The sequence below is a fragment of the Pelodiscus sinensis genome, chromosome 9 (assembly GCF_052426305.1).
Source record: "Pelodiscus sinensis isolate ZL-2025 chromosome 9, ASM5242630v1, whole genome shotgun sequence".
NCBI classification, from domain to species: domain Eukaryota; kingdom Metazoa; phylum Chordata; order Testudines; family Trionychidae; genus Pelodiscus; species Pelodiscus sinensis.
Window position 1 is genome coordinate 20,399,765 of NC_143060.1, and position 22,652 is coordinate 20,422,416.

At 43.4% G+C, this 22,652-nt stretch overlaps 1 protein-coding gene across 1 annotated transcript in view; it reads left to right on the plus strand.

Moving 5' to 3' along the window:
• The first annotated feature begins 2,942 nt into the window (after nt 1–2,942).
• PDE4B (phosphodiesterase 4B) overlaps nt 2,943–22,652 on the plus strand; it is a 413,469-nt gene continuing 393,759 nt past the window's right edge. The window contains exon 1 of the mRNA XM_075936176.2: nt 2,943–3,233. The gene's annotated coding sequence lies outside the window, so the exon portion shown is untranslated. The remainder of the gene's footprint in view (nt 3,234–22,652) is intronic.

The following is a 22,652-nucleotide window of genomic DNA, read 5'->3' on the forward strand; positions in this document are numbered from 1 at the left end:
GCACCGTAGCCAGCCCGTGCCCCTTTAAGTGGTCTGGGGCCGGGAGCGGGGGCATATGAGTTTCCCTGGTGTTGGCTAGAGTGGCCACCAGGGAAACCTGGGGAGGGCTAGCCTCCCACTAGTTCGAATTAAGGGGCTACACACCCCTTAATTCGAACTAGTAAGTTCGAACTAGGCTTAGACCTCGTAGAATGAGGTTTACCTAGTTCGAACTAAGCGCTCCGCTAGTTCGAATTAACTTTGATAGGTGCTACACTAGCACTCCACTAGTTCGAACTTAATTCGAACTAACATCCGTTAGTTTGAATTAACTTTGTAATGTAGACATACCCAAATTGGTGTAATTTCAATTAACTTCTGATTTACACCAGGGTATGTAAGAGAAAACTCAAGTTTGATACATGTGCAAATATTTTAAAGTATCAAACACCTGAGAGAAAGCAGAGTTATTTAGATTGGCACAAAAGGATGTAATGAGGATCTATGGATGAAAATAAGAAAGGTAAAAATCAGGCTAAAAACATTGACAGATATCAGGATTATTCTCCCAAGAGAAGTGTCTTGCTTGGACACTTAAATAACATTATATAGAAATAGAAAATGTACTGTAAGAATCAGACCTTCACTGTCAGAAAACTGAATAACAACTTTTAGGGTAACAGTATAAAATGCTTTTAAGATGTTTTAAATGACATTATAGAATAATACTTTCCCATAGGTTGTCATTCTTCCTGACACCTGCATGAAAGATGTGCTAACAAAGATGATTATGTGTCTGAAATTATCATCTGAATCATAACTTAACAAAACGATGCCCTGTTATCTCATATGTGGAAACCGGTTTGACTTTTTCAAAAGGATCACGGGGATAAATGCAACTTTAATTGATCAGTGGCAAGCAGTGTATTTTTCTTCTCGTAAAAAGCACTTTAAAAAGTATTTTATGTAAATCTAGTTAACAATTATTACTTTTGAATTTTATAAACATGTAATTTACTTCCCAAATGTACTTTTTTCCCCTCTAGGGAAACATCACTTAGGAACCTTTTTATCAGTATTGTTCTTGCATGTAGATCTTTATATAGCACCACCTCATCAGGACATGGCTTAACTACAGTGTAAATCTGGAGAATGGGGCTTTATGAGATGGCGTTTAAGAAAGAATTAAAACTACCAGCCTCGTGTTTCCTTTCAGTGTACAAACATGGCATTATTGCTAATCAGAAGTGTAAAAAATAATCAATCCAGCTCCCCCCACAAAAAAATCAATCAATCATCAATTGTGAGATTTAAGAACATTTTGAGTTCTTTTTATTTGCCTTCTAGTTTTTGATCCTTTCATAGAGAGCCTAGGTCATGTTTTCAAGCTTTTCTCCTCAATGATGAAGATTAAGAATATACTTTTCTTTTAAAATGAGAGCTCAGATTCTCATATAATTACATTACTCCAAGTGCTGGGATCTTCAGAAAAATATCAAATGTATCAAGAGCTGGTAATATTATTTGGATGTGTCAGAAGATTCTACTATTGACAGAAAGACTACATGAAATGAATCCTTAATTTCTCTGTGGATTGAATTAGGTGTGGTCAAGTAGCAAGGTGAGGGGATAAAAGCCAAACTTTTTGTCCAGGATTGGATGCGAGAAGGAAGACATCTATTAAATCATTTCAGAATGGCTGGGTTATCCCACAGCAGTTCAGCAACACTCCACCCACACAACTTCTTTGATTTGTATTCTATGCTGCCATGTACAACAGAAGTGCTGTTGCCAACTCCAAATGCTTTAAAAAAACACAGTCGACTCCACGACAATGAGCTTTTAAAAATAATTTTTGGGCCCTTTTTAGTTGCCATTTCTATTTTAACCACTTGGAGGTACACTGAAATCTGATTTTTATAATTTTCTTTGCAACTATAAGGCCTAAAAACTTTCTCTTAAAAATGAATGTCGAGATTTCATCGAGATTTCATCGTAATGACTTGACCTCACTTGCTGAGGCTTTAAGAAAAACTCCAACTACTATAGCTTTTTGAGGAACTCACAAGAATTGTGCAACACTTTATACTGCTGCTGTGCTTCACTGCAGAAGTGGCTACATTTCAAGGTGGAGGAAGCAAACCCTGTGTGTACTTTGTAGAGCTACTGGAACTCTTTGGGAAGCGGCAAGAGGAAAGTTACCACTTACAGAGGCTGACTTATTTTAATAGTCCCCCTCTTGGCCCAGTCCCATCCTGGTGAAGTGGGGTTGGCAGATGAACATGACTCTTGGCACTGAAGGGCCAGAGGCTGAGGGGGAAGCATTGCAGTGATTGGGGTCAGGCTGTGAGCATAAGAACCATTATACTGGGTCATGCCAAAGGTCCATCTAGCCTAGTATCCTGTCTTCTGACAGTGGCCTATGCCAGGTGCCAGAGAAGGCATGAACATTAAAGGTAATCATTGAGCGAGTCATCCAGTTGCCCATTCCCAGCCCTGCTAAACAGAGGCTAAGGACACTATTCCTGCTCATCTTGCCTGATAGCCATTGATGGACCCATCCTCCATGAATTTATCTAGTTCTTTTTTGAACCCTGTCAAAGTCCTGGTCTTCCCAACATCTTCTGGCAAGGAGTTCCACAGGTTGTGTGTTTTGTTTGTTGTAAACCTAACACCTATTAATTTCATTTAGGTGACCTTCCTAGTTCTTGTGCCTCCACCCATGCCCAGGGGACTCCCTCCCCCGGGAGGTCACAACCTGGGCTGGGGGCTTTAAAGCAGCCAAGTGAAGGCCTCCAGAGACTCCTAGGGTGCAGGAGCGCCAATCCCAGCAAGTAGGGCGCCCCCTGCCGAGCCTGGGGATCCTGCCGCTTTCCAGCGCCCTCGCAGCAGGGCAGCGCCTTTTCCCTCCCCCCTGCCACAGAAGGGGGGCTCCGAGGTGTGGCGGGAGGGCCCGGGGCGCTGGCTGCGCGCGGCAGGGTGGCGCGGCCTGGGCTGCCCGCGCTGCCAGGTGGCGGCCCAGAGCCTCCCTGCGCGCGGAGCCGCCGCTCCATGCAAATGCTCCATTGTCATCGCCGGGGCGCCAGCGGCTGGGCAGAGCTCCGCGCAGCGCCGGCGGCAGCGGCAGCAGCGAGGCGAGGGGCGGCTGCCTCGGCTCAGCCCCGGCGGGGGCACGGAACGCCCCCTCCCGCCGCCCCCCCCGCGAAGCACAAAAGAGCCCGGAGGAGGACGGGCACGCCGGGGTGCTGGCTCAGGTAAGCGCTTCCCGCAGCCACCCACCGTGCCCCGCTGCCTCCCCCCCGCCTCGGGCAGCCGCGCCGCGGAGCGCCCTGCCCGGGGCGGGGGCGTTGGGCCACCCCGGGCAAAGCGGGGCTCAGGCGGGGAGAGGGGGGCAAAGCACGAGGCGCCGTGGCCCCACAGCAGGGAGCTCTAGAGCAGCACGAATGGCTTCAAAGGCAGGTGGTGACTGATTGGCATTGGGGAGGGAGCGGAGTCTAGCGCCCGCGGGGACACGCCGTGCTGCCTGCCTGAGAACCTCCATCCCGGCGTGGTCCTGCCCAGGCTGACGGTGTGAACGCAGGCAGTCCGTGAGCCAACACACCAACCACAGGCACATGCAGGAACTTTCAGAAGGAAAGGTGTCTCTGGCACTCTTCCTCCAGTTGAGATGCTAACGTTAGCCTCCCCCTTGCAATCGGTCTCAGAGCCAAAGTAGCCTCTGATTGCTTCATAAGCCTTCCTCCCCCAAGAAACGCTTTTCAATCCTTGCAGTTAAAATAAAAGAAATAATAATAATAAAAAAAAGCTTTGAAGAACTCGTGGTAAGTGGAGATGCAGAGGTCGCGTAATTGAGGGAGTTATTTTTGAAGGTAAGATTAAGATCATGTAAAGGGTAGTGTTGCTTTTAGACTATACTTTAGAAAGAGGTGAAGTGGTTGAGAATTATGCTGCATGTTTGAGTTAGGTGGTAAAATTAAAAAAAAAACCCACTTACGTTTTCTGGATTCTGTGCTGTCGTATAGATCTTCAGCACATTCCTTGCCCTTTGGTTGACTTCCCAAGAAATCTTGGTTGTGATGGTTTTCCCGTTTCTTTCATTGGGTTTCCATAACTTCTGTAATGTTGAACTGTGTAGCATTTAAGAATTATTTTGACAATATATATGATTACACTAGTAGTTTTTTCAGTGTAACTGTTTTCCAGTTCTATCTGGAATTAATTCATTTTAATTGTAATTATGATGGAAAAATATGCATTTTCAGTTTGTGGTGTTACTGCAATTGTTTTTGTTTATTTACTCAATTTATCATTCTTTCTAATTTGTTGTTAGTGTGGCTGTAGGAAAATAGGAATTGTTGTGCTAGAGCAGGCCATTGGCCCCTTTAGTCTAGTGTTCTGTTTCCTGCGGTAGACTATGCTTAATGTTTGAAAATAAGCTGAAGCCTACTCGCTCTGCGTCTTGTCAATAATGCAATCTGGAGCTGCAGTTCCCATAACTTCTTGATCAAGCTAAATTTGTTTATATAATTTTTTGTAATGCATTTTTTCATGTATTTTACTGCTCTTCATTAATGTGTGATTTGAGTCCATTTGTTTTACTGAAGCTAACTTTTCAGTTCAGTGCGAACTGGGAGATGTGAGTTGTGGAGGGATTTTGAGATTTAACACTGCTATGTTATATAGAAGATACTTTGGGGTGTATTTGTGTTCATAAGAGATGTAGTTAGTTTTATGTGCAACAGGTACTGTCAGGGCCATGAAGCATTAGTTACCATGATAGCAGAGATGGTTGCCTTCTTCTTGTGAAGGCTGAGGCATGATAAATCAACCTAGAAAGGCAATGAGACACTGCAATTAATTGCATCTACTGAAGGGAGAAGTGGCTTTGTGTGGTGTTCTCCATCTGCTGCAATGTAAAATATTCCAAGAGGTCACCCACATTGAAGAGAAATCCCTTTGTTATATTCATGTTTTATCTTAACTAAAGATATAGAGCTGTCATATATTTTTGTTTAATTTCCCCAAATTGGAAGAAAAGCAGCAAAACAGAATTAAAGTGTGCATTTTAGAGAATGTTGTCACTTTACAGCTGTCATTCAGTCAAGGTTAGTGTACAGGGATTTGCATATCAAATTAAAATTACACTTTTATGGCATGCTTTATATTCATAATGCAATTATACATGTACTGTGCTGATTTAAGACATTCTGATTTCCTTTTTTCTCCATTCTCCTTTCCAAATGTGGTAGCTAGATTGTAAGTAAGTGACTATTTCATAATAAATCATCTTTTTAAACTCCATTGGATAGGGACCAAACCTTCCCTTTGGTTTCCTTTTTTTTTTTTCCTAATTTCCCTTTTGTTTTTATCTACAGACAAAGTTTTCTGCATCAAAGAAGTCACTCATCACTATTACTCGTCTTTCTCTTTTGTCATCTTATCTATTTAAGGCTTTCTAATGTGCCTATTATAGGAATATCCAAGCACATCTATTTCTTGTATTTCCATTTATTTCTTTATATTCTGGGGAGCTATTCTAACATAATATCTTTTGTTTCTATCTTGCTTAGACTCAGGCCTGAATTTAATTAGTGAATCCGTTCTTCCTAGTCACTTTTGCCTAGAACACACTGGGAAAGTTTGAATCCACTCCAGGTATAGAAATTGTAGCTCAGACTTTTGTCTTCAATGAGCGTAACTAGCAGATTAAGTTCACCTTGAATTTTGGTGAAATTTGTGACTTAGGCCCAGCTCTGTCTTTCTGCACCTGATTAGCAGACCACAATCATCAATCTTTGACTTAAACATAAGAATGTCCATACTGGGTCAAACCAACCCAATATCTTGTCTTCCAACAGTGGCCAATGCCAGATGCCCCCAAGGGAGTGAACAGAACAGGTAAACCTCAAGTGACCCCTCTGTCATCCATTTCCAGCCTCTGACAAACAATGGTTAGGGACATCATTCCTTCCCATACTGAATAATAGCCATTGATGGACCTAACCTCCATGAATTTATCTAGTTCTCTTTTGAACCCCAATACAGTCCTGATCTTCACAACATCCTCTGGCAAGGAGTTCCACAGATTGACTGTGCTCTGCATGAAGAAAAGCTTCCTTTGGTTTGTGTTAAACCTGCTATCTATTAATTTCATTTGTGACCCCTAGTTCTTATGGGAACAAATAAATAACTTTTCCTTACTCACTTTTTCCACAACAGTCATAATAATATCGACCTCTATCATATCCCCCCCTTAGTCTCTTCTTTTCTAAGCTGAAAAGTCCAAGTCTTTTTAATCTCTCGACATATGGCACCTGTTTCAAATCCCTGATAATTGTTGTTGCCCTTTTCTGAACCTTTTCCAATACCAATATAACTTTTTTGAGAAAAGGCCACCACACCTGTACACAGTATTAAAGATGTGGATGCACCATGGATCTATATCGAGGCAATAAGATGTTCTCTGTCTTATTTTCTATCCTTTTAAAAATAATTCCTATTGTTTTGTTTTCTTTTTTGATTGTCGCTGCACATTTAGTGGAAGTTTTCAGAGAATTATCCACAGTGACTCCAAGATCTCCCTCTTGAGTAGTTATAAATTAGTCCTTATCATTTTATATGTATTGTTGGGGTTATTTTTTCCATGTGCATTACTTTACATTTATCAACATTACATTTCATTTGCCATTTTATTGCCCAATCACTTAGTTTGGTGAGATCTTTTTGAAGCTCTTCAGAATCTGCTTTGGTCTTAACTATCTTGAGTAGTTTAGTATCATCTGCAAATTTTGCCATCTCAGTTTGCTCCTTTCCAGATCATTTATAAATAGGTTGAATAGGACTGGTCCCAGAATGTACTCTTGGGGGACATACCTCTCTTCATTCTGAAAACTAACCATTTATTCCTACCCTTTGTTTCCTGTCTTTTAACCCATTATCAATCCATGAGAGAGCCTTCTCTCTTATCCCATGACAACTTTACTTAAGAGCCTTTGGTGAGGAACATCTGGAAATCTAAGTACACTATATCCTCCTTGTCCATATGCTTGTCAACCTCCGTCAAGAAATCTAGTAGATTAGTAAGGCATTACTAATTCACAGAAACTATGTTGACTTCCCCCCAACATATTATGTTAATCTATGTGTCTGACAATTTTATTCTTTACTATAGTTTCATCTAACTTGCCTAGTACTAACATTAGAGTTACTGGCCTATAATTGCCAGGATCACCTCTAAAGCCCCCCCCCCCCTTTTTTTTTGTGTGTGTGCAATTCCCCTTTCTGAAATTAAATGCCACAGTGTTTTCCCCTCCACAGGGATGTTAAATTTTTTTTACGTTGTGGCCACTATTTCCAAGCGGTCCAGTTATATTAACCTCTTGAACCAGATCCTGCGCTCTACTTAAAACTAAATCAAGAATTGCTTCTCCCCTTCTGGTTTCCAGAACCAAATGCTCCAAGAAGCAGTTATTTAAGGTATCAAGAAATTTTCTTTGCATCTCATTCTGAGGTGATGTGTACCCAGTCAATATAGCGATAGTTGAAATCCCCCACTCCTATCAAGTTTTTTATTTTGATAGCCTCTCTAATCTCCCTTAGCATTTCATAGTCACTATCATTATCCTGGTCAAGTGGTTGATAATATATCCCTACTGCTATACTCTTATTATTGGAGCATGGAATTACTATCCATAGAGATTCTATTGAACGTTTTGGTTAACTTAAGCTTTTTACTTCATTTGATTCTACATTTTCTTTCATGTATAGTGCCACTCCCCCCACCAGCATAACCTGTTCTGTCCTTCCAATATATTTTGTACTTTGGTATGACTGTGTCCCATTGATTGTCCTTATTCCACCAAGTTTTTGTGATGCCTATTATATCAATATCCTACTTTTATACGAGACATTCTAGTTCATCCATTTTATTATTTAGAGTTCTAATGTTTGTGTATAAGCATTTTAAAAATGTGTCACTATTTATCTGCCATTTCCTGATGTTAGACTCTTTTTCATTTGATTTGTTTTTCATCTGATCTTACCCATATTTTATCATCTTCTATCCTCTCCTCTTTACTTGAACATAGAGAATCTGTATTAATAGACCCTCCCCTAAGAGATGTCTCTGTCTGATCCATGTGCTGTCCATAAGCTTTCCTCTGGCCCTTAACATTAAAAATGTCATAAAGCAGGTTTTAAACTAAGTGACAGCACTCTGGTTCCATTTTGGTTTAGGTGGCCCCATCCTTCCTGTATAGTTCTCCCTTTCCCAAAAGTTTCCCGAGTTCCTAATACATCTAAATCCCTCCTCCCTACACCATCACCTCATCTGTGCATTGAGACTCTGAAGTTCTGCCTGCCTACCTAGCCCTGCCCTGCGCATGGAACTGGAAGCATTTCAGTGAACGCTACCATAGAGGTCTCAGATTTAAATCTCTCTTTCCTAGCAGGTGAAATTTGACCTCCAGACCCTTTCTCCTACCCTTCCCTATGTCTTTGGTACCTACACGTACCACAGCCACTGGCTTCTCCCCAGCACGACACATAAATCTATCTAGATGTCTTGAGAGTTCTGCAACTTTCACACCAGACAGGCAAGTCACTATATGGTTTTCCCGATCATCATAAACACTGCTGTCAAGGCGCCATTTCGGGAGGCTAGGGAGGGCAGCAGCTGTGTGCTCTGGGACATGGTTTGCTTTTCATCCCATTCCCCGGACTCTCCCTTCACCCCCAAGTATGAGAGGCAAGCATGGAATGCAAGTACTTTCCCTTCACTCCCTTAGCATCTGGGGAGCAGGATGAAAAGCAAGCCACATCCCAGAGCGCACGGCTACTGCCCCACCCCAGCCTGCCAAAATGACATCCTTGACAGCTGTCTCTCTCTCTTTCTTGTCTATGACTTCTTATTTTTGTCTACACAGTAAAAACTCTCATCCAATCATTATATTTTCCTGAACTGATTACTGAAACCATCTTGCTGGACTCTAACACCAGCATTCATGATTCCTTTCCTCTCTAATTTTCCTTAACACACAACTCAGCTACTAAGATCATCTTCCTAAAGTTGATCTGATCACATCCAGGCCAACTTTGAAGCTTTCTGTTGCTTCCCTTTCCCCATGACCTCCAGTGCCTACAGAACTCTTCCCTTCCTTGCTTGTCTTATGGTTTCTTTTCATGTTGCTCCTCATCCCGGCCATATCTTTAATAATGCCAGTTTGTTCCCCAGTTTATTTTATTCTCTCTCAACCATCTTTAGCTATTTTTTTTTCAGGCTGCCATCCATTAGACATGGAACACCCTTTCTTACACATTCAGCATTCAAATCCCTAAGCTACAGTCCTACTTCTTTAGTAGAAAACCTGTAATAAATTAGTCAACAAGTACTTGCTAAGTACTCTTAGAAATATGTAACACTTCAAGGTAAATGTTTGCAGGTTTAGTGTGTAAATTAGCAAAGAGATACTTAAGGGATAAGTGTGACAATGAAATTACATTGCATTTTGTTAAATCTATGCTATCATAAACAACATTTATTTACATAAATTATGAAACCTAAATGATTAAGTACCTTATATTACAAAACTTGTTGTTGTTCATACTGTTGCCTTTTTGTGTATGTTTTGGTTTAGACAAATATAATTTTAGTGAATTTCATAGTCAGTTTCTCCTTCAGGTTCTTGGAATTACAGTGTTTGAGGGTGAATAAATTATACATGTATAATGAATTATAATTTAATTTAATGTTATGAAAATATTTCTATTGATCTAGATTGATTTTTTTTTACAAAAGTATAACCTTTTGATCAAATTTTAAATTGTTAGCAGCCCTTTAGTTCTGCTCCCTATGAACAGATGCAAAAATAGGAGCCGATTCTTTGCTCTGTTACAGTCATTATATGGCAGTAAAACTCCCCTTTCATATACTTAAAACCTGTGAGTAAATAAAGTCTGTTTCTCAAATTATGCAATAATATAAAATATTTTGGTTACTGCTTTAGACTGAAGAATAAACAAGCAGGCACCTGTGGTAAAAGTGTACGTAATGAATGGTATGGAAAGGGAGATCAGAAACTTCTTATTCCTCTTATATCCTAATACAAGAACAAATGAACATTCAGTGATGTTGAATGGTGGCAAATTTAAAACTGATAAAAGGAAATAACTTTGCATTCAACATGTAATGAAGACTGTTATGACTCCAGCAACTACTGGAGTCTATGGATCTGCTTATACCCTTTTGTTCTAAGACTCATGTTAGACTTTGGAATAGGGAAATAAAGATCTGTTCCTTTCCACTGCTTCTGTATGTCACATGTTTTATTTTTAGTAAAATGAGTCTCTTACAATGATAGAGCATTTGTCACCTGAATCCCTTAGTTTGCAAGAGAACTGGAGGAGGTGACAGAAGTGCTTTCAGTTTGCTAGAAGTAAGTGGTATGATATATATATAGTAGCCCATTGTCTGTGAGTCTGTAACGCTGACGTACACGGCCAAATGGCCGCTTGCCGCCACTTGCTCCCCCGCCGGGGCCCAGCTGAGCACCGCTTGGCTAGGCCCAGAGGGAGCGCCGCTCAGCTGGGCCTGGGGCAGCAAGCGGCCGGTGCTCAGCTAGGCCCAGTGGGAGCGTGGCTCAGCTGGGCCCAGCTAGGCGGCGCCACGTGCCACGGAGGGAGGGGAAGGGGGCGGAGCTGGCCAGAAGGGGGGCGGGAAGCAGAGCTGGGGGGAGATCGGGGGCTGTGGGGCTGGAGGGGAGGATTGGGGGGCCCGGAGGAAGGGGGGAGGGAAGCAGCGCTGGCTGGGGGGAGGAGGAGGAGGAGGGTGTCCGGGGGGGCCGTGGGGCTGGCCGGCAGGAAGAGGGGGTGGGAAGCAGAGCTGGGGAGTGATCGGGGGCCGTGAGGCTGGATGGGAGGAGGGGGGCAGGAAGCAGACCTGGGAGGGGGGGTTCAGCCACTGGCCACAGCTGGACCCCAAATGGCTGCTTGCTCCCCAGCTGCAGCCCAGCTGAGTGGTGCTGACACTGCGCCGCTCAGCTGAGCCCTGGTGGGACAGGAAGGGGGGCAGGGCGGTGATATACACAGCCGGGAGGCAGGGCCGTGTATGTCCCCGCAGCACTCAGCCGAGCCACCATGGAGGGAGGGAAAGGGGGCGGGGCAGTGATGTACACGGCCAGGGGGCAGGGCTGTGTATGTCACAGTCTCCCTTCCCCTCCTGCTGTGCCCCTCAGCTGGGCCGCCAGGGGAGCCAGCAGCGCAAGGGGTTGTTTGGGCTCCCCTGGGGTGGGAGGGGAACGGAGGGCGGTGACATACATGGCCCAGCCCCCTGGCCGTGTACGTCACTGCCCCGCCCCCCCCCCCCCCCCCCCCAGCGGCAGCCTGGCTCAGCAGGCAGCACTCAACCAAGCGCCACAGCGGGAGGGAAGGGGAAGGGGAGCGGGGAGAGATGGAGGGGAGAGAAAGGCAGTAGGAGGAGGAGAAGAGAAAGGGAGAGTGAGAGGCAGGAGGGGAAGAAGAGAAAGAAAGAGATGGAGCGAGAGGCAGGAGTTGGAGGAGAGCTGAGAGAGAGCGGGGGAGGCAGTAGGAGGAGAGAGAGAGAGAGCGAGAGACAGACAGAAGAGCGAGTGAGCTCAGGAGAGAAGACCTGAAAATCCCGTCGTATGACGGGCTAATTGGCTAGTTAAAGATAAATGGGAGAAGGCTAAATCCTCTCTCTACTGCATTTGGTGGGTTGCAAGGCATTGAATGATTTACAGTGCATTACAGTGGAAGAATGGGGACTGCAAATTGTTCGATGAAGCCATTCAAGAAATACTGGGATTCAAGGAAGAATGTTGCTTGGGAGAGACAGACTTTCTTTAGAAATAACGATCGTGCCAACGTAAAGGACCTTAGTTTAAACAGGAATAAATACCAGATGAACCTGAATGCAAATAGCTATGTAAAACTCATATTCAGTGACTTTGGGAGTGAATAAGGTAGAGGCAATTGTACAAAAGGAAAATCCTGCAATCAGTGAGGCCTTATATAAATATATTGGCATGTTCAAATAGCTAAGCAAATTGATTCCTGAATTGTCACATTAAGTGGTCCCTCCCAGAATGCTTCTTGAAGAATATAGAATAGCCCAGGGGTGGGCAATAATTTTTTGCTGGGGGACACTTCAAAAATTTCTGAAGTGGCCCTGGGCCACACCAGAAGGGGTGGGGCCTCAAGTGAAAGGGGTAGGTTTGGGATACTTGTGGGTTCCCCACCCCCAGACCATAATTGGAGGCCAGTTATGGTCTGGGGGTGGGGGAGTGCCTTTGCCCTCCTGCCACCCCCTTCTCCCTAGGTGCCCATGCCCCTGACTGGGAGGAGACTTCCCTCTCTCCCCTCCCCCCAGGCCAGTCAGGATCTAGAGGCAGGGGAGAGTGTGAAGTTTCCTCCGCTCTGTCCCCACCCTGTGCAGTGCTTAAAAGCGCCATGTGCTCCTGGCAGGGTGGGAGGAGGCTTCATGCGCTCTCCAGGCCAATTAAGGCCTGGGAGCGTGTGAAGTCTTCTCCTGCCCTGCCAGGAGCGCATGGCACTTCTAAGTGCCGCGTGCTCCTCACAGGGCAGTGCCAGGGCGGAGGAAACTTTGCATGCTTCTCCACCCCCAGGCCCTGATTGGCCTGGGGGCTGGGAAGTGGTAGGGCCTCCGTGAGCCAGATCCACCAGTTTGGCAGGCCAAATCCAGCCTGTGAAGGCCCTTTTGCCCACCCCTGGAATAGCCTGAGATGAGGCATGAGAAAAGTTTCTTGAATTTTTAAATCAAGAAACAAAATCATGGATGCACCAGCACATATATATTTTACGATGTAACAGTGACCCAAAAATCTAATTTGCATAAGCTTAAATGCACTGAAGGCTTTTGTTCTATTAGATAGTCAGCCAATGAAATATACTTCAAAAGCACTGATTAACCACAATCCACTAGAAAAAAATTCTGGCATTTGATTTTGGTTGAGTAGTTTCCTAAAGATGTTTCTAGTCAGAAATTGGATGAGAAAGAAATAGACCATATACCACTGGAATAAATATTAAAGAAAAGATTCTGATTATTGCTGAAGAACTGTAAGTACTTGTTAAATATGAAAGATAGGTTTTGTTAAGGAGCTTTTTGCAATAGGCATGCTCTCAAGAGTACCTATAAATAATGAAAGCAGGAGCTCCAGGAATAGAGGAATCTGAAGGAAATAACATTCAAGTGTTACCCATTGCTGAAACTAAATATTAGAAGCCCAAATGAGAAACAGAACGATTAAGAGCTCAAGAGAATAATCTTACATCGGTGTTGAAAAGAAAAAGCAAAAATGTGGGATTATGTACAAAGAAATTCATCTTATAATGACACATAGCTTGATTAGGAATACTAAGAATAATCCACAGTGCTCGTGTGTGTACTAAGTAATGTAAGAACAGAGCCCTATTTTGGCTGGGAACACGGCAGCCACTGGGGGAGGGGAAAGGCAATCAAGTGTGAAATCTTCAGTCAGTACAGAAATCAGACTGCAAAAAGACCACTGGAATACCATGACATTCATGGTTCATCTTTTTTGTCCAGTGTTTCCTGTTTTCATTTCCATTCTCATAAAAAAATATTTGCTAATATCAGGGAGTGCTTGTCTCCTTGGAGGCCTAATGAAAAGAGCTTCAGGCTTATTTCATTGTCTTCACCCTTGGAATCCAGAAAGCTTCAGTTTTGAGCTCCTTGGGATTTTAGAGAAATGACTGAAAGCTGGGGAAAGGGTTAGAGCAAAAAACCAATTGCCTGTAGTATCATCCTACCTTGATAACTTTCATTAAGATCTATTAAGATCTCTTGCCAGGGATGTATATTACCTGGAGTTGGAAACAGACAACAGGTAATCCTATAGAAAGCTGTCCTCTGTAGGGACTTCTTTGCATTCACAGTTCTCATCCTTTCCTTTTCCAGTTTTCTGGGATCTGAAAAGGTAGGAAGACCTCGTCCTCTTTGAAGTCTTTAAACCTTTAACCATCTGGGGTGAAACTCTATAAGTGAATATAGCTGAGGTGATTTTGTTTTCCTATTCCCTTTGTCCTCCTCTAGTCCAGTTTTTAGGCTATTTTATTTATCTCCAATCTTAAATCAGAAGAAGCCTCTGAAATGAGAGTTCCTTCTTCCTGTTCCCTCCCAATGAATTCTAAGTACATGATAAGGAAAGGCAAGTAGGACCCAACCCCAGCTACAAATCATTAATGGAGGAGAAACATTTGAAAGAAACTGGATCACTGAACGTCTGATATTTTCCCAAAGTTATTTGAAGCTCCAGTAATCTTTTTTTCTTATACATTGTTTTCAGTTTGCTGTTGGTGTAAGCAGAATGTTTGATGTCCCTGAAATCAGTCTGTAGAATCAATTCTTAAATTGCATATGTTACTGGCCTACTAAGATTTTTCCATCACTGTGACTGAAAGCAGTCAGTATGTTGGTTATATATTTAATTAATTAATTAATTGGTTTATTGATGAAATATTAATATTTTAATTCATATATTTAAATAATTCCTTTGGGTCCAGGGGCAATTTTTTAAGATAGTGTGTAGATCACAACCAAATAAGTGAGATATAGAAATCGAACATTCCTATAAACCTTTTTCTCACAAACAGGAAAATGAGACCTCCAATGAAATTTAAAGGAAATAACATTTAAATACTATTTAAAATATTTGTTTACACATTGCATAGTTTTCCACTGGAACTTATGGACACATACACAGGATAAACCATTTTATTTTATTTCGGTGACTATAAATCATCTTATTTTAGGCCATATGCAAACCACTACCTGACTGGGGGTAGGAAGACACTTCCTTTATGGACAAGTTCCCTAATAGTCCATTATGGGATTTCTTGTATCTTCTGAAGAAGCAATTTATACTAATTTACTGTCTGGTATTTTTCACTGCAGTTCCAGAGTTCAATTATGTGCAGCAAAAATTAGGAAGGCTTGGCTTGTTTAATTATCCATACTGTATATTTTAATTTAGACTAATGAACAGATTTGGGCAGAAAATAAAATCTTTCTTGCTTATAAATACAGCTTGTGAAGTCTTTTTTAAAAATGTTTGCAATGAAAGGCACTGTATAACTATTGTTCCCTTTTGGTCGAGTGGCTGTTTATAGTCAGACTGTGGCTTGTGAGCCACAAGTGGCTTTTTAATGTGTCTCCTGCAGATCTTGGTAGCATGTGATATTAAAATACTGTGTGATTTAATTATTAACCAGTCTCAGTTATTAACCAACCAGTGTGCTTTTACTACTTTTTTTTTTTTTTTTAACCACTGTAGCTGATAAAAGTAGTAACACTTGGTCAGTCGTTTTGCTGTGAGAATAAATGGAACAATGAATGTATATTACTGTGTCTCTTGTGGGTAATGTTCATTGCTAATTTGGCGGCTCTGCTGAGATTTGCCTATATCCAGAGTAATGTAGGTTGTGCCTGTTAGCAGGAAACATTAATGATAGAATCAGATATTTCTTGGGTGTAGTCCTGCTTCTTTACCAAGAATGTACACAGTGTCCTGTTAGCCTGAATACAAGTAGGAATAGAAAACAGGAGATGCTTTCCATGTTCAAAATTCCATGCTTCATACTTGCTAGTACTCTGACCAAAAGAAGCTCTCTTGCTTGCTCCCATGGTTTGCTCTTGCTGAGTCCTGCTTTCAGGTTTCTCTCTTGGCTTTTGTACTTCTCTCTCACAGTCCCTGGGTGTGCCATCTGCCCCTCAGGGAAAACCCTTCTGCCTAAGGATGTTAAATTGCAGTTATTCGGCTAATTGTGTACTCGATACAATTGGATCAACTATATGATTAGTAGATAAGGACCGCTCTGCAGAACTGCAGTGGGGGCAGCTCCAGGAGCCGGCTTGGGCCAGGACTGAGCAGTCCTGGCTCATGCTGGCTCCGGGAGCCACCTGTGCTATGGCGCTGCATTTTAAATGTACTAAGAGCCACCTTTAAAATGCACAAGAGCAGTGTTCCAGACCAGCACAAGCTGGGACTGCTCAGTCCTGGCTTTGTGCTGAGTCCAGCAGCCCCTGTTCATGGTAGACAGTTCTGTTTTACATCCTCCCCCTGCTGTGTCCGGGCTAGGTGGCATCATGGAGATGGTGCTGGGGGGAACTCGCTTTTAAGCCAGCTCTCCCCAGCACTGGCTCCTGTTTCTTTCCCCCCTTTGCTGCCTCTTATGCTTACCAGGTAGTCGACTACTTGCTAACACCCCTACTTCTGCCCACATAAACCTTTTTTTTTTTTATCAGCCTTACACATGGCTTAGTCCCTTTTGATATCTTTTATTTCTTCAGCTGTCTTCTGACATAAAGGAGTTAACTTCTTTATTTAGATGAAAGTCTTGCCCACTGATGGCCAAGACTAAAAAATCCACTGGAGCTCTATCCATCATCCTGATGTACTCCAAAATGATGACTCACTGTCTGACCCAGCCCAGATAAAATTTAACAAATTACAAATTGAATTGTACAGTCTTAACTATTTTTGTAGCATCTGTCTGTCAGGATATTTTTCATCATTAGCTAAATCTTATTTTCGTCCATCCAAATCAACTTGGAGCTTTTCTCTCCTTACCCGATTTCCTTTCAGCCAACTGGGAGAGACTGTTTTCAACAGGCCCCTGACAAGCATCTGTTTTTGTGAAGTTGCTGGCTGAGACAGCCTGTGCCCATTTTTGTTCTGATAATGAATTTGTTACCGTCACAACTCAGTCAGTTTGCACAGGCATAGCCTTTGCTTATGGGGGAAGCAATATTAGAGTCCTGTCCACTGTTACTTCCTGATGTCCTAATGGATAACTCTGGGTTTATTCATAGATCTGAACTATATTCTATATTGTTTAATTTGTCAGCACTCTATAAGGCTCCTACTCTTCTTTCTCATAAGATTGTAGAACCAGACCAGATCCATTATTTTAAAAGATACCCTTTTCTTATATACAAACTTATATGATAGCCTCTGGTAATATGAAAAGGCTTTATCTTCAGTTTTTCTCAAGCAAAGGCGTGAGATTTTTCAGTTTTGGATTGTAGGGCTTCCGCATGGTCCAAATCTCCTTGTTCTCTTCTGGAACTCCATACAAGAGATTTTGTGGCGTTCTTAGGCCTTATCTAAATGGGAGGAGTGATGAGTCACTGTTTGTACTTTGACAACTGTTTTATAAATTACTTGAACTCCTGGAGTCCCACTTGAACCTTCCTACCATTGCATTAGTTCTTGCGTCATCGGAGTTCTGTGTATTCCTAGAACCTCACAAACCTACTGAAATATTTTGGATTCAAAATTTCTCTCTCATTCTGTTTGTAACGCACTTAAGACCCAAAATCTGAGAGAGAACACATTTGCTGGGATGTCTGCTACTGTACTATCACTGCCTCTTGGTTCTACTGGCTATTTTGTGAAGTAGTCCTTTGCTAGCAACTTATTGATTGCCAAACGTTGTCTATAGCAAAGGTCCAAACACAAGAACAGAAAAGCACTCCTATTGCACTCATGAGGTACCACATACAATAGTCCTGTGGCACCTTAGAGCAGTATTTCTCAAAGTAGTCCGCAGACCCGCTGCTAACTGGTCTCTCCCATTTGTTTGCTTATTTACCGGCTCTACAGCCACAGAGGTTGCAGCTTCCATTGGCTGCAGTTAGCCGTTTGCAGCTCCCATTGGCTGTGGTTCACAGGTTAGGCTGCTGCTTCCAGCGGCTCCCCTTGGCTGCAAATGGTGAACTGCAGGCAATGGGACCCAATGGCCATTTAGTAGCTTTCTCAGAGATGGTCCGCAGACCACTCTGAGAAACAGTACCTTCGAGACTAACACAAATATACAGAGCTTTCTAGGCAAAACTCACTTTGGCTACATCTAGATTACATTCCTCCTTTGACAGAGGAATGTAAATGAAGGACTTGGAAATCGCAAATGAAGAGCTGATTTACAAATATGCTTCATTTGCACAATCGCGTCTGAGCGCTTTTTCAGAAGAGAGATTTTCGAACCCCCTCCTCCCCGCAGTCTGGACTCTTTTTTGAAAGAACCTTTATTGTTGAAAAAATTAGGTTTACAGACTTCTTTTGGAAAAAAAAAATTTTTTTTTCTCGAAAGAACCCCATCTAGACTGGGTGGTGGTGGTGTTTTTGTTTTTGTTTATTTGTTATCTCTTCCGAAAAAGTGCTTGGATGCGATTATGCAAATGAAGCGCAAAATTTGTAAATCAGTGCTTCATTTGCAATTTCGAAGTCCTTCATTTACATTCCTCTGTCAAAAGAGGAATGTAGTCTAGACGTAGTCTTAGTCAGATGATGAGCTGGAGTAGAAATAACACCAGAAACCAAGTTATTTATAGCAGTAAAAAAAGTACTTGTCAATTGTAGGACCGGTACTAATGAGGCTAATTAAGTGGGCTGGAAGTGTCCCATTCTTGGTTTTTGATGTACAAGTGCAGTGTTAAAGGCTTGAGAAACTGGCTTTATAATGCATCATCCAGTTTATGTCTTTGTTCAAGCAGAGGGATACAATGTCAGCTTTGCAGATGAATACTAATTCCACATTCTCTTTCTGTAAGTGGCTGGTGACATTCTTTTTGTAGAAGAATGGCAACTTTTAAATCCATGATTGAGTGCCCAGGCAAGTTAAAATGTTCCCCTAAAGCAGTGGTCTCCAACCTTTTTACACCCAAGATCACTTTTTAAATCTCAGAACAGGTGAAGATCTACCACCCCACCCCTTCCTTGAAGCCCCGCCCTCTCTATTCTCCTCCTGTCCATCACTTGCTATCCCAAGCCCTTACTTACACACTCTGATAAACCGTTTATTTTTAAATGATGCGATATATAAAATTAAAATTGTTTATAGTTATGAAATAAATGGTCTGTTTGTTATTCATGCTATTTAAATCTAAAATGAAGCATTTATAATTATACATTTTGTGGGGACAGAGTTTTGCAGCTGGGGGCAGGGGAGTGGGGACAGAATTCTGTAGCTGGGGACGGGAGTGGGGACAGCATTCTGTGGCTGGGGGGTGGAGGGTGGGGGCTGGGGTGCCAGTGGAGGCAAAGAGTCTCCTGCATCTGCCTCCTCCCAGGATTTCCCCCCTCCCGAGGGAAACCAGCATGTGCCGGCCCCCCCGCGGCGCAGGGAAGCCCTGCATGCGCCTGTGCAGTGCAGGGAGCTGATGCTCCCTCCCGCAGTACTCCTGGCAGAGCAGCTAGCGCACTTCCGGAATTGCTGGAAGTGGCGCTAAGCTGCGGGACTTCTGTCCATCCCTGGGAAGCCGACACTGCCTCCATTTTCACTCGAGGTAGGTAGTGGGGCTTCTCGTGGGTGGAAGGGAATGGGGGGCGGGGTGGACAGGATGCCTCGCGATCAACTGGTCGAGGCCTCGCGATCAACCAGTCGATCGCGATCAACCTGTTGGTGACCATGGCCCTAAGGTTTTCCCTGTCTTGAGGACATCCCTTCTTTGCTATACGAACATTGTATTTCCTTTTCCAATTTCCTACATGCTGCCTCACATAAATTCGTGTGTGTGTGTGTGTGTGTGTGTGTGTGTGTGTGTTTCAATCCCCAAATGCCCCACAGTTTTAAAATAATAACCTCAGAATTTCCTTTTTCAGTGTACCTGGGATAGCCATCTGATATCTGTGCTTGTCACCCACTGGTTTGTTCCATCTCCTACAAAATATTTTACCTTTTAAATTCCAGTCATTAACATTGTGACCTGAAAGTTTTACTTTGATATTCTGAGGGAATATTACACTCCATGGTGGCTGTTTTCTGCCAATTTATTTTCCAATTGCACACCATTCTGATATTGGGATAATCTCTCTGCAGTCCATTCTTTCAACTCCACCTCCACTGGCTCAGTGGATGAATTAGGAGAATGTGTATTTTGGCAAATTATGAGAAGAGGAGATGGCACCTTCTTCCGAAGAATGCTCATTCCTTGTTTTCCTGCTTAGGGAAGTGATTGCAGGTAGAATCCCAACAAAGTCCACCTGGACAAGTCAGAAGCATTACCATGCCTGTGATAGTGCAGTTTTTCCAACCCATAAGAGCCTTTGAAGACATGCATAGACTGTTCTGACCACAAACACTTTGCTGTACTATGGTTTCTGTAGACGAGTTCCTTTAGGGTGGTGCAGTAATCACTCTGAGGAGAGTTTATAAGCTTCCACCTCCTCAAGTTCTTGTGTCAGTATGCTCCCAATCTGTAAGTGCAAGTATGTGTCCACTATGGAAGGGGCTTTGAAGCACACGCAGATGGTATGTCTAGACTACATCCCTCTGTCTGCAGAGGGAAGCAGATTAGGCAGGTCGACATTGCAAATGAGGCAGGGATTTAAATATCCTGCGCCTAATTTGCATAACAATGGCCGGCGCTTTTTGCCGACTCAGCACTTTTTCGGCAAAAAGCAGCAGTCTAAAGGGGGATCTGTTGAGAAAGAAAGCCTTTTTCAACAGATCCCTTATGGAAGGAGGCATGAGAGTTCTGTCAAAAAAGGCAATGTCGACCTGCCTAATCTGCATCCTTCTGCCGACAGAGGGATTCAGTCTAGATATACCCCAAGTGTGATAAGTAGGGATCTCAACATGTACTTGACTACACGATTAACCAATATGCATGGGTTATCGGTTAATCCTGTTGACTATATGCACTCTCCTCTCCCTCCTCCCCTGAGGCAGCAAGGGGGGTTGGTAGGAGCTGAGCTCTGCAGAGCCACCTGTCCCCGTCTCCCCCACTCGGGCTGCTGCCTCTGTCCGAGGCAGCACTGTGGTGGGGGTGGGCAGGAGAGGCTGCCGCAAAGCAGCCTCTGTCTATGGTAGCTCGAGCTCACTGTGGATAGAGGCTGGTCTGCAGCAGCAGTCCAGATCTGTGGCAGGTCTGAGCTCCCCACAGACAGAGGCTACTCTGCATCCCACAGAGCAGCCTTTTTCTGCAGCGAGCCTGGGCTTGCCACGGACAGAAGCTGGGGTGCAGCAGCAGCCTCAGTCTGTAGGGAGCTCAGACCCCCCCACGGACAGAGGCTGCTGCCTTCCTGTGCTGCTGCTTCTGTATTGGATGCAGCAGCTCAGGGCAGTAGGCAGTTGGGCTGTGCGGGGAGCTGATTTTTAAACTGGCTCCCCTTGTGGATTGGCTCCTGCCAGCCACCCTGCGCTGCTGCCTCTATATCAGAAGCAGCAATGCGGGATGGCAGGGGACTCCCTGGGAATGGGGCCTGCCGGCCCTGCCCCCAGGGACTATCGAATAGTCTTGTAACCTCTAAGATTTCATGTGATTACATGACTATTCAATTACAAGATATCTAACATCCCTAGTGATCAGAATCCTTTTCAGTTGTGCAAATGCAAAATCACATTCTGCTGCCTGAAGTGATTTCCCTTTTTGACCCAGCCCATACAGTGGTTTTGCAATATTGGTAAACTCATAAATAATCCTTTCATAATAGGAGCAGAGTCTGCAAAACTTTTCATGCCTGTGGAATTGGTCACTTCTACATAGTCTCTGGTTTCTTTTTGTTAGTGGAAATTTTCCCTTTGCTGATTTATAAAGGACCTGTTTTTATATTATTTTACAATTCTTTGCATTTATTCTCTGATTGGCAGGCTTCAGTTAATCACAGATTATTTGCATATGTATCAATTCCTGCTCAAAGGTTTTAGCCCACACAAGGATATAACCTATGTATAACAAGCAGACGGAGAGTGGTAATACCTTCTTCTTTTTAGACCCAGAATTACGTATGAGGTAGCAGTGTGGCGGGGGAGGGAGCAGGCAGCTCTTGGGGAGCTGGCTTTTAAGTTGGCTCCCCACACGTACCGGGAACCAGAGTGTAACCATTAACCAAGTACAACTCTGATTCCAACCTGAAACCAGACATAGCACCTTTTCAGTCCTGGTGCCCAAGACCAGTGAACCGAAGTCAGCAGACCCAGCTCAGCTGTGGGCTTTTTTAGTCTCATGTAATCATAACTACTGAGTCACAGCATAGAATATCACCCCTATTATATATCCATTTATATGTATATATGTTTTGTCCTTTTGGTGACCATTTCCTGTTTCAGTCCTTAGCTTTGCAACACATGACACTCTCTCTAAGGATTTTCTCTTTAAGGCACACCTCCCAATTTTATTCTGCCCCAGGGTGTAAGCTATTGGTGAAAGCTAACGAGACTGTGGAGACCAGCCACATTTTTCTCCACAGCAACATGAATGGTATTTTGGGAGCAACCAAATAATCCCCAAATTAATGCTGCTGAGAAATGCGGTCTTTTTGCAAGACATTGTTTAGAATATTCCTGTGTGCTTGCAACCATATTTTGAAAATTAGTGGAAGTTTTTTAAGATTGTGTTGGTCAAACTTGTAGGAGCCCATGAAGAGTAGGGATGTTAAATACTGGTTAACTGAATAGTCGAGTAACCTCGAGCTCTTATTGGTTAGTTGAGTATTCTATAATCCCTGGGCACGGAGCCGGCAGCCAGTGTACTCTGGCTTCGCTTCTCAGGAACCCCCTGCCACTCCACCTTGCTGCCTCAGTATCAGAGGCAGTAGTGCAGGGTGCCAGGTGGGAGCTGCTCCGCCAGGGGAGCCAGTTTAAAAACTTCTCTTGTGGACTGGTTTCCTGTC